The sequence below is a fragment of the Balearica regulorum genome, chromosome W, assembly GCF_011004875.1.
Source record: "Balearica regulorum gibbericeps isolate bBalReg1 chromosome W, bBalReg1.pri, whole genome shotgun sequence".
Taxonomy (NCBI): Eukaryota; Metazoa; Chordata; class Aves; order Gruiformes; family Gruidae; genus Balearica; species Balearica regulorum.
In genome coordinates this window covers 10,180,200-10,190,723 of record NC_046219.1, presented here as the reverse complement: position 1 = coordinate 10,190,723, position 10,524 = coordinate 10,180,200, and positions in this window count along the sequence as shown.

The window sequence follows — 10,524 nt, the reverse complement described above, 5'->3', positions numbered from 1 at the left end:
GAAAACGAGATGCTTTGAGGCCATTGCGAATAGAGGGAAATCCAACCGAGTTTTCACACAGCCCGAGAAGTTCCACGGGGATCGCGGAAAAAACCCCAAAATGTGCCGGGGAAATGTGCATCGTGGGCGGCTGCCACCTGGTGGCACCAGGGGACAAGCCCGAAGAGGGGGACGAGACTCTGGCTCCTCAGGGCAGGTTTTTCCTCCTTTTGGCTGAAACTCAGGGTCAGGATTTTGTCTTTGCTGTGCCAGAGCTTTCCATGCGCATCTTTGGATGGCATTATTTGATTTAAATTCTCCTTAATGGCAGTTTTGTAGACTCTCAAGTGAGGGAGGTGCTTGAAAAGGAGCCAGCGTGAAGTGTCCTTTCCTCTTTCCTTTTGCTTTTTCTTGTTCATTAATAAAGTTTTTGTATTCATCATTCAACAGCAGTCAGCCTGGGAGTGTGCTCTGTTTAAACACTCTGACTTTTTACTCAATGCATCCCATCTGTTTCTGAAATAAATTGCAATAATCAGTATTTAATGCTAATCAATGTATTGATTAGACTAGCACAAGTCTAGGCCCTCCCAAGTGTACCCTGGGCAAGGTGACACAGCCCTCCATCCCTCTTGGTGGGCAGAAACCATATATGAGCTTCTCCCAGGGGGCACTTTTCACTGCCACATGCCTGTAAGTTGAGTGCCCACTTCTGGGTCCAAAGTAGCAGCTTGGTTAGACTTCTCCTTCGCAAAGTAGTGCTCTTCCCTCACATCATGAAACCTGAGGTTTGCCCTCAACCCTCCAGGGATTTTGGTGATGGCACCATGTTTGGTGACTAAGATTGCCCTCAAAGAATTTTTCTCTCATCTAATCAAATCAAAAAAGTTAAAGTAACAGCTAGGTTTGGAATGAAGATCCCTATTCATAGATTTATTGGCAATGCCTTTGAAAGTACTGTTTAATACGCAAGGTAAACAAAAATCCCAGCTTGTGCATTCACAAATTAGAAATGACCCCCTGCTTGCCCTGAGAGTGCTAATGATGTAAAAGCTGAGAGGAGTTGAAGCCTCTCAGCAAAAGAGAGTAGGTCAGAAGGGCTTTTGTTGAATGTACCAATCTGTTTGTCATTGACAGGCTTTGTCTAACTTGGGAGATGACAAGAGGAGCTGAGCCATCTTGCAAAGGTGAGGATATCTGTCTACACGGAGCCGCAAGCTTTATGTATTCATCATTTTGTATTTGCTTAAATGCTGGTACCTCTTGGGTGCCTGAGACCAGGGAAAACACTACCCATTGCCTGCAACTAGGGTGAGAGAGAAGCAGCAGCCTGGGTGAGTATCAAAAAGTATGACACAAGAAAGGTCTTAAATCACAAATCCAGTAACTCCGTTTTGCTTCGCAACTGTTTTCATCACAAAGGTTGTCTCTTATCCAGAGATGAGAAAGCAAAAAGGTCATCCAGTAAATTGGGCATAACCCCAAAAACAGCTGGGCTGGTTTTGGGGTTATGCAAATCCACTGGGGATTCTTATACCTTGCACAAGAAGACAAAGCTCTGTCCCCAGGGATGCATTCACAATTTTCCTTGAGTCTATCAAGAATTTGAGTGAAGTTCTGGCCCTACTGAAATAAAAAAAGATCTGTGCCATCAACTGCAGATAATGCCAAGATATCTAGGTGAATATCCATGAAAATCCAAATAGTTATCTAGGAATTGCAGGTGAGGGAGCCTGGCCATTCTTTGGCTGATGTATCAAAGAAAAAGAAGAATTTCCCTCATTCTTTTCATTTACTTCTCTTGAATTCTCACTTGGATTCAGAGCTGATCCAGCTAAGATACCATGTGGACACAACTACTGCTACAACAAAAAAGAAATGGTGGTACCAAGTCCATATTCTCAAAGTAACACTTGCAGAAGTTGCAATAAATAAAATTACTCAACAAGCAAATGTGATTTTAAAAGCTGCTGCTGGAGAAGGCCTGACTGGCAGTGTATCAAGTTGGCTGGTTAGTGGCAGAGCTGCTTCAGCTACTTTGGAAGCCTGTACATTTCAAAAGCTGTTCCTGATTTTTGGATATGTGTTTAAAAACTCCTTGAGATGTGTTTTCCAGAGGCACTGAGCATCAACAGCTGTGGACAACCCTCCTTTCGTGGGCAGTGCTCAGCACTTCTGAAAGTGGTCCTAAAGCTTGGCACCCCAAATCAAAACACCCCAAAATGTGTTAATTTAAGATGGAAGCTACTGAGCTTTGTTCTGGAATTTACTACTGTCAGTTCAATTAAAAGCATACCCTAACAGCACACTGATTTCTAAAACAGATAACATTCTCCAGCAGCCTAAGATGGTCTCTACAACACTGAGAACCTCCTCCTCTCCTTGTCCTCTGGAGCATTATAGCCTACCAAGGATGATTTCAGACTGTCAGAACTCAAACACAACTGTTTCTTTTCTGGAAACCAAACAGCCCAGCCTTCCATTTTCTATGGCAACAACAGTGAACCCTTTGCAATCTGACCTTCCAAGGAAAACCTCCTGTTAGTTAAATGTTAATTGCCTTAATACAGTCTGCATTATGTGGAAAACCACAAGTTATTTTAATCTGTATTTTAAAGAAAACATCTGAGGCTTAAAATGCCAGGCAGGGGCATCTTATAAATCAACAGGTATAGATTGCTCTCACCCCTTTGGTGTTAGAAGAGGCTCCTATGGGTTTAATAGACACATTGTTCTATTTTTTATTATTTTTTGCAGACATTCAGGTAGCAACTGTGTCAGGGTTTAACCCAGCTGACCACTAAAACAACCACACAGTGGTTCGCTCACTCCTCCCCTCCCAGTAGGATGGGGGAGAGAATTGAAAAAGGAAAAGAAAGAGTAAAACTTGTGGGTTGAGATAAAGACAGTTTAATAGGACAGAAAAGGAAGATAATAATAATAGAATATACAAACCAAGTGATGAACAGCACAATTTCTCACCACCTGAAGTCAATGCTCAGCAAGACCCCAAGCTACCCTGCCTGCTGGCCCACACCTCCAGTTATATACAAAACATGACACCATATGCTATAGAATATCCCTTTGGCCAGTTTGGGTCAGCTATCCTGGCTGTGTCCCCTCCCAGCTTCTTGGGCACCCCCCATCTTCTCATTGGCAGGGCACTATAAGAAGATGAAAAGTCCTTGAATGCTTGGCAACAACTAAAAACATCAGTGTGTTATCAACATTATTCTCATCCTAAATCCAAAACACAGCACTGTACCAGCTGCTAGGAAGAAAATTAACTCTATCCCTGCCAAAACCAGGACAAACTGTTTCAGACAATTTAAGTTGATTTATGGGAAAACTACAAATGCAGCATTAATAGCCAATTTTAAATTACATTAAGATGTGTTGATGTTTTTTATTGCATCAATTATTTTCTTTGATTTAAAAATACATCAGAAGTTGGGTCTTTTCTAATTTCAGCAGGCAGAGTGTGTGATTTGATTGAAGGATCATGATTCCTCATGAACATCTTTGTGCTGACCCCTCTGTGGTAGGCAAATGCTGGTGCAACAGTCCTCAGAGGGACCATGCCACATGTGAATTACCACCAGGACCCCCAAGGAAATGGGATTGCTGCTTTCCAACTCCAAGGATTTCCCTAGAGCACTCTGCCTCCCTCCTGCAACCCACTGCTTAAACAACCTGCTTTCTCTTAAACTACTTAGAACTTGGGCAAAGAGACCTCATTACTGCAGCCAGGTAATTACCTGTTTTATCTGCTGGCTTGACTCAGGCTCTGTAGAGCCTTTCTACCCAAGACTGGGGTGATGGGGAAGGGAGGAACTAAAAAGCACAAAATCCTCTTTGGGGTGACACAGGAACAAACTCTCCCTAGCTGCTTGCACTGGCCAAAATTCAGTTTAATGTTGTGACAGTTGCACATAAGAGGTTAAAAATACTGGTGTCCACTTATCTCATATAAACAGATGGAGATCCGCAAGGCTGGTATGAGAAGCAGCCAAAGGAGGGAGTCTTACGGTGGCAGGATGGCCCTGTTTTGGCTAGAGAATGCAGAATAAACATAGACGGTTTCTACACAGAATCTTGAAGGCCACGGTGCCCAGAGTGAGACCTTTTGCTTCATTACCTGTGAAATGAATATTAAAGTTGACACCCCTAAGTATGATAATGAGCTAAAAGGAATACATGATAAACATATATCACTATAATACTCAACTCTCCACCCAAATCATGTTAAATGTCACCCTTAGGAGGGAACAGCTAAGGCTGGGGTATAAAGGATATTTGAGGAAGTTACCCCTGTGGGGGGAGAGAATAAATTGAAGACTTTGAAGAGGTAGTTGATAGGCTGTGCTCCTTCTCCTCCACCTAAGATAGGGATGCCTTCTTGGTAAGCATCACGACTTCACCTTTTGGTGAAGAATACCTGAGATAGTATTTTGCTGGCATTATAATTATAATTGTATATTAGTGCTATTGCAGTAAGTGCATTTATCAATGGCAATTCTGAACTCTTTATATCTGTCGCTTTAATAAACTTTCTATCAGTTTCAACTTTGTGAAACTGTCTCAGTGAAAGTCCTTTGGGGGCTCTGACAGGCATACGTTGACTCTGATAAGTGGCTACACACATAATCCTTTAGACATAAACTGTTGACCAAGTCTGGGACTAAGACTGGACCTAGCTGCACCTAGGCTCCTCTCTGAGAAGGAGTTTAGAAAGCAAGGGGGTCCTTTCTGAACCTCGTGACTCAACGGGAGGGCCTCCCTCAGCCACACATCAGACTCACACCCTTTACAGGACAGAGCTGTGGCTAGCCCCAGGGCAGGAACATGTCCTTTTTGTCCCCTAATTCATTCAGTCAGGCTGAGGCTGCCTATCTGGTGGCTTTTTGTAAAGCAGCAGCTCTGGTCTGTGAACAGCAATAACTAGGCTTTTTCTCTCTTTGGCTGCATGCTGCATAACAAAATGCTAAAACCATCAGACTGGGAACAGAAGCATCCACGAATGTTTCTTGATGGTCTTAATGTAAGTATCATCATCTGAACTGGGTTATGCTTTACCATGGCTGAGTTCCCCCAGCTGAAACAGGAGCCATATTATCTCCTGATGAATTCAAGATATGTAAGACTCTACCGAAGCAGCTGGTCATTGTTTTTTAGATACTTGTGTTCAGCTGAGATATGAACTTTAACCTTTACTGTTGTCCCAAAACGGGGGGTTCATTTACCCAGTGTGCAATACGCCAATATACACAGAGAACAGAGGTATTTTATTGCATATTTGCACAGATATGAGTGTCTGTCCCAAGACAGCACACCGAATCTACAAATCAGTGGTCATTCATACACTTAATATTAACATATTCATCTTTCTAATACATATGCATTGTTATTCTATTAAATGATTGGTTTAGATTTCTTCATCTAGCATGCAAACTAGAACGCATGCTCAGTTCTTTTCTCCGCCTTTATCTTTTGAGTAGATGGTATAATTGGGGTAGGTGGTCCATGGGTTGGTGGTCACAATTCCTCTTGCTGGAATTACCTTTCCCCTAGTTTTCTGGTAATTTTGGCAAGTCCAAATGGTTCTTCATAGTTTGTTAGTCAAACTAACAATTTATCAGTTATGCTTCTACCTTTTGATAATCACATCCTACTTATCAGACAAAGGTACATTATTTAGATATTTCTTGTCTGGCCTTAGATCAGCAGTGGTAGGGCTACACAATGGACTTTTGCAGCAGCATGACAACTTGATTCATATCACATTTTACATTTGGTTTTACTGTAACATTATCAACTGGTCTCAGCAGTCCACAGTTCCTACATTTTGGTCATGTCAGAACCAGAAGTTAAGTTTTTACTTATGTGGATTCCCTCAAGTACAATCCTCTCACAAAATTTCACACACGTGTATGATGTCTGGTAGGCATCATCCTCTGATTACTTATTTAATTGATGATGAGTAGCATGACAGGTGAGACTACGCCACAGGGCTTGCATCCTCACACGTCTGTGGACAAAAGAGGAGGCTTAAACAGGTATGCAAGCTTACAGCATTAGTATGGTAAAGAGGTGAGGATGGAGAGCCCAGTTGCTGAGGTGGAGAGCAAGAATATATCTGGGAAAGAACAAAATAAATTTTGCAAGTACAGGAAAGTTCACAGAAGTACAGGAAAGTACTTAGTTGCTCACTTTGCTGACTGTAGTGGATCGACCCTGGCTGGGGGCCAGGTGCCCACCACAGCCGCTCTATCACTCCCCTCCTTCATTAGACAGGGGAGAAAAGGTATAACTAAAAAAAAACTTATGGGTCGAGATAAGGACAGGGAGAGATCATTCTCTAATTATCATCACGAGCAAAACAGACCGAACTTAGAGAGGGAATTCATCTTATTTATTACTAAGCAAAACAGAGTAGAGGAATGAGAAATAAAACCAAATCTTAAAACACCTCCCCCCACCCCTCCCATCTTCCCGGGCTCAACTTCACTCCCGGCTTCAACCTCCACCCCCGCATCAGCGGCACAGGGGGACGGGGAATAGGGGTTCCGGTCAGTTCATCACGCGGTGTTTCTGCCGCTTCTTCATCCTCGGGGGGAGGACTCCTCTCATCGTTCCCCTGCTCCAGCGTGGGGTCCCTCTCACGGGAGACAGTCCTTCACGACCTTCTCCAACGTGAGTCTCCTCCATGGGGTGCAGACCTTCAGGAGCAAACTGCTCCAGCGTGGGTCCCCCATGGGGTCACAAGTCCTGCCAGCAAACCTGCTCTGGCATGGGCTCCTCTCTCCACGGATCCACAGGTCCTGCCAGGAGCTTGCTCCAGCGTGGGCTTCCCATGGGGTCACAGCCTCCTTCGGGTGTCTCCACCTGCTCCAGCGTGGGGTCCTCCACAGGCTGCAGGTGGAATCTCTACACCCCCTCATCCTCCCTCCATGGGCTGCAGGGGGACAGCCTGCTTCACCATGGTCTTCACCACGGGCTGCAGGGGAATCTTGCTCCGGCGCCTGGAGCACCTCCTCCCCCTCCTTCTGCACTGACCTTGGTGTCTGCAGAGTTTCTTACATCTTCTCACTCCTCTCCCTGGCCGCAAAAGCGCTCTCTAACTGTTTTTTCTCTTTCTTAAATATGCTATCACAGAGGCGCTGATTGGCTTGGCCTTGGCCAGCGGTGGGTCCATCTTGGAGCTGGCTGGCATTGGCTCTATCAGACACAGGGGAAGCTTCTAGCAGCTTCTCACAGAAGCCACCCCTGTAGACTCCCCCCCCCCCCACTACCAAAACCTTGCCACGCAAAACCAACACACTGACTTGACTAGGAATGAAGGAATTAGCTATTGAAATCTAGCAGAAAAAGACACACCATAATCCTTGTGGCTGGATGTTATAGAAGTTTTTAAACATTTTAGAATCATAGAATCATAGAATGTCTCAAGTTGGAAGGGATCCATAAGGATCATTAGGGACCCATAAGGATCATTGAGTCCAACTCCAACCTCACCAAATAGTGAAGTGAATCAAGCCCTGGAGTAGTTTGACCAGATAGGTGCTAGATTCTGTCATGCAAGATCCCTACATGAAGAGCGGCTGCCTTTATGAAGACTTAGTGCAGCTTGCATGGAAGCTTGCTATAGAAATGGTTGGGTGAAGTTTTCTGGTCTGTGTTACATGGAAGATGAGAGTTACTGAACATAGTACCTCTTTCTGGCTTAAAACTTTTTTTTTTGCTTAAGAGCTGGACTTTTGTAGGAAGAATGCCTGGGAGAAAAGAAGAGGAAAGTTTAGAAAAGACTGAAAGCCTATTAAAATGTCCTTCAAGCCAGGACACCTTGGAGATCTCAGTGCATTACTCAAGAAAGCATTACTGAAAGAAGATATAACCTGGCCTGGTGTTTGTATCAACACAGTCTGTCCTATTCTAAGAGGAAAGTGAGAGAGGAGTACGATTCTGAGGATCCCTGTTTAGACAGGGGAATTGATTCTTCTGAAATTCATGCTGCTTTTACACTGACTTTGTTCTTTTGACTAAGGCTCCCAGTATCGTTGGTCACCCATCTTAAATGTTTTTGTGCCCTTTTTTTTTGCTATTCTTGTAATGAAGGGAACAGTGTAAGAGAACAAGCTCTTGGGAATCATTCGCACACTAAGCAGAAGACTGCAGCTATCACCTAACTTTCCTTGCAGCCCAGATGCAGCATCTGCCTGTACTTGCTCTGGGAGACAACCAAGGAAAATATCATATGGGAGGAGGCGAGGAAATCCAGCACAGCAACAGGACAAATGACACATCTGGTTAGCTGGCTCTCGAACACACTATGCTACACCATCCAGACTCTTCTGCCCAAAATTAGCCTTGAGAGCAACACTGTTAAACTTACAGCTGTACATTGTGCAAGGATTCATGAGATCAAGGCCAAAGAAAATGAGGCCCTCTCCTGACTTAACCTTACTCATTACTTCTCGTGGTTTAACCCCAGCCGGCAGCTAAGCACCACACAGCCGCTTGCTCATCCTCCCTCGGTGGGATGGAGGAGAGAATCAGAAGAGTAAAAGTGAAAGAACTCATGGGTTGAGATAAAGACAGTTTAATAGGCAAAGCAAAAGCCACCTGTGCAAGCAAAGCAAAACAAGGAATTCCTTCACCACTTCCCATCAGCAGGCAGGTGTTCAGCCATCTCCAGGAAAGCAGGGCTCCATCACACATAACAGTTACTTGGGAAGACAAATGCCATCACTCTGAACATTCCTCCCCTTCCTTCTTCTTCCCCCAGTCCCTTATGTGCTGAGCATGATGTCATGTGGTATGGAATATCCCTTTGGCGAGTCTGGAACAGCTGTCCTGGCTGTGTCCCCTCCCCACTTCATGTGCACCCCCAGCCTACTTGCTGGTGGGGCGGTGTGAGAAGCAGAAAAGGCCTTGACTCTGTAAGCGTTACTCAGCAATAACAAAAACATCTCTATATTATCAACACTGTTTTCAGCACAAATCAAAAACATAGCCCCATACTAGCTACTATGAAGAAAATTAACTCGATTCCAGCCAAAACCAACACATTCTCCATGCTGTATTCCATACCATTTATGTCATGGTCAGGTACCACACTGTCCAGTACATCCTCATTAACCACCTGTGGCAGATGCACCCGCCCCAACAAAGCCTGCAGGAAAACCTTCCTGCCACAGTTTGAATTATGCCCGCAGGGCAGCGGCCATTTCAGTTGATAGGAGACAAAGCTGAGATCTGTGGCCAATAGGAGGCCTACGAGACCATATATGACCACAGGTCAGATTCGAATTGGGTATAAATGGAGCCCCGTGAGGGGGCCATCTTGAGTGGGTCTCCTTCAGAGCAGTGAGTCTGTGGTCAGAGGCTCTCCCCGTGGGTTGGGATGCTACCTACAGTTCATCTGTACAGATTGAGAGACTTCATCTTACATGGGTGAGTAATTTTGCGCATTTTGGGTCATCAACCATAAACCTTAGGAGCTCTTAAGTCAGTGGTGTAGAACTAATATCCCGACCAATATCCTGAACCTGTGGATTGTTAATGTCTGTTGGAGCCAGAGTGGTTTCAGTTAGAATCAAATTTAGTTTGATTTTTTTCCTTCCAAGTTGTAAAATAAATCTTCTTGTTTGTTTGTTTGTTAACTGGACTGGCCTAGTTTGTGAAGTTCCATGACATTTTAAATTGGCGTAGGTGGCAGGATGTCTATAGAGGAGTTATTACAGAAGCATGGCTGTAGTCCTTCTCCCCCAGGTTTAGATTGGGCAAAGGAGAAGTGGTCCAACCCAGTAGCGGTCGTGGAGAGGATAGAACAATGCCACGGAAACAGTCAAAATGGCAAAAGTAAAGGAACTATGTGTGCCATCCTAGGTGCCTGCTTCATTCAAGCACAGAAACAAAATAATGATTGCAAAAGATTAGCCACGGACAATCTGAAGAAACAGCTAGAAATAGATTGTTTGAAAGGAGAATTGCAAAGAGAAAGAGAGCAGACACGCCTGCTGAAACAAGAATTTGAACTAATGATAGCACAAACGAAAACACCTCCCAGTATTTTCCAAATCCAAAAATTAATTGCGGGTGCAGATCCCGAGGACTGGTGTAACCGTAGGATGGGGGCCGTGAAACAGAAACTATAGAATCAGTTTGAGATAATTAGTTTGTAACCAAGGTAACAGATAACGCAGCTAACTGACCATGGCAATCTACAATGCTGCTATGTTCCACGTACAGTCCCTACCCAACCGGACAATAGGTTCAGGAATGTTAATCTTATGAAGTCACTATGGACAAGTGCACCTACAACAAGGATACCGCGCATGCCTGCAAGAAGAGGGTCATCCAGCGGACACGGGTGCGAGACCACTGACGACCACCAGAGACCCCTGAGGACCACCGACTCAAATCACTGAGCATGCGTGACAGGGAGGAGGATATGGAAATGGATTCCAAGAAATTATTATCATAGGACTGCCTTTTCTTGGAAAAATAATAATATTTGATTTGAATATTTGCTCTTTTGAATAT